This window comes from Branchiostoma floridae, chromosome 3 (assembly GCF_000003815.2).
Source record: "Branchiostoma floridae strain S238N-H82 chromosome 3, Bfl_VNyyK, whole genome shotgun sequence".
Lineage (NCBI taxonomy): Eukaryota > Metazoa > Chordata > Leptocardii > Amphioxiformes > Branchiostomatidae > Branchiostoma > Branchiostoma floridae.
In genome coordinates, this window is record NC_049981.1 from 23,137,677 (window position 1) to 23,140,111 (window position 2,435).

At 36.2% G+C, this 2,435-nt stretch overlaps 1 protein-coding gene across 1 annotated transcript in view; it reads left to right on the forward strand.

Moving 5' to 3' along the window:
* LOC118410821 (hydroxyacid oxidase 1-like) overlaps nt 1-2,435 on the forward strand; it is a 126,294-nt gene that overhangs the window by 293 nt on the left and 123,566 nt on the right. The gene's annotated exons all lie outside the window — the stretch shown is intronic.

Here is a 2,435-nt window from a genome sequence, read left to right on the forward strand (position 1 = left end):
GACCAACGTAATCTAACGTAACGGTACTTGTTGTACTTTGCAATCAATCAAATGTTGTACTTTGCACTTTGGACTAAAGGTAAGTTAGCGCAAACCTAGAGTTCCGCGATCTCATACCTTTGCCCAATAATATTTATTGATTTTAACAGCTGGCGTAATTATGTATGTTTCCCACTCAGGGCTCGAAATACCACATGCATATGCAAGTTTGTGCAAGTAAAATTGGTGTGGTGCAAGTAAGTTTAGACCAAACTTGCACCAGTGCAAGTTACTTTTGTCCTCTAATACCTGACATTAGAAAAAGCTTACACACACCGAGAATATTGTCTGTCATTGAAAGGTAAAAGAAAAAAAAAAGCCTAAATTTGTTATTTCTAAATTTGGTTAGACATCCAGGTAAACTATTTTTTAAACAAATCCATCTCTACAATGCTAATGATTCCTAAGGTGCTGTCTTACCTTGATTTGCATATGAGTTACATTTGCATACTAAATATGTTCAACTGATTTTTCCAGTTATATGTATTGTATTGAGTTGTTCTACTACTTCATTCTGGAGATGCTTAAGACTAGTTACTGTGATGGATGTCACTTGAAGAGTCCAGAAGAAATCTATGGATCTTATCGAGTTGTAGACATTCAATTGTCTTTAATTGAGGCTAAATTCACAGTTTTTATGAAACAGTTTATACAATTTAAAACCAAAAATAAAATACGCTACGGAAAAACAAATATCCAACATGTGGTCTTTACCGGTATGTATCCCCATTTACTACTAGTCACGTACATTTGCAAATTTTCAGAAGAGGAGATAAGGGTTTAACAGTTCACTATTTTGGGTTGTGCAAGTAAGTTTCTTTTGGTGCAAGTTACCTTTGGCTTAACTTGCACAGGTGCAAGTTGACTGAAAAGTGTATTTCGAGCCCTGCCACTGTTTGTGCTCATCAGGGCCTCAATTGTGTAAATTACATCATTTATGATCTTGACCCAAATGGATTACTAGTACACATTGTGATGTTCATCATTATGTCAAGTATGAAACCAATCGATCAAGCTATTTTTGAGTTATTTCGTTGACACACAGACAGACACACGCACACACAATGTGAAAATATGATTAGTATTTCCTCATTAATTATGCAAATCTACTTCTTTTCCATGAGCCCAAGATAGTTCCACCAGTAATAAGTAAATGACAATAGCATGATTGTCCAAAATACAAAATGCAGTTTTGCTGCAGTTCTGTAGAATTTCCCCAGGAGGTCCATAATTGAAGTTGTCCATTTTTTTTGCTGACACCTTTAACACATAAAGGACAATTGTGATATTTTGCCCATCCTCATCTCCAAAGTAAACATACCGATATGTTTATTTGGCTCAAAATCCATCTGGTATGTTCTTATTTTGTATATTGGACATTAGTTTTTTTTTAAATCAAGGAAGGGTTTGTAAACCAGGAATCCTCTTAAAGGGTGAAAGTTGAAGATTTGCCACTTTCAAGAAATTTTTGCTTGTAATTTGCTTACCTGGAATACAGCCTACTAAACCGGTTTTTCTTATTGGACCGGTCCAGAAAAAACGGACCTGAAAAATTAGGTCGACCGGATGTTGGGCCGATTAAAAAATTAACAGATTATTTTATCCAGCATTCACACGTTTTGGCGCTTGTAGGTGGAAGAAAATAACAAGAGTGAAGTAGAGTAGAGTTTATAGTAATTTCTACCAAGTTTTACAGCCAATCGTACAGGTGCAGTTAGCGTTGTAGGATTTCAAAACGCCAGTGTAAGCCGAATACTCCACCAAACAGATTTTTTTGTAGTGGAATGGACCATTGGTATGAGTCATACTGAATCAGGTCCAGGTTCAGGTCCGGACCTGGACCTCAGATCCTCTGGACCTGAACCGCACCTGGACCTGAATTTTCTGTACCGGTACCCACCCCTACACCCAACAATACACACCCCAGATGGCTTACTGTGGCCCACAATCATTATATAATGGATTTCATATGTTACCCTTGAAAATACAGCATCTAGTACAATATCATCCGTAGATTTTTATTTTCTTTAATTATCAACAGACTCAATGGTCCATGAGAATGTCTGATTTTTGTTACAATTGTACAACACTTGATAAATTGTGTGATAAACATTGAACAGCAGGGTTTTCTGAAATCAACATTGATTGATGATGTTACACTACTTGCGAATCAGAAAAACACAAATCCACCAAAAAGCACCCTTGGAAAAGTAAAGAAAATGATATTTGATATATTGTTTTTGTAATAATTGTCAAAATATCATTTTCTTTACTCTTCCATGGGTGCTTTTTGGTGCATTTGTGTTTTTCTGATGCACAAGTAGTATAACATCATCAATCAATGGTGATTTCAGAAAAACACTGCTGTTTGGTGAAGTTGTAGGGGCCAGTGTAGC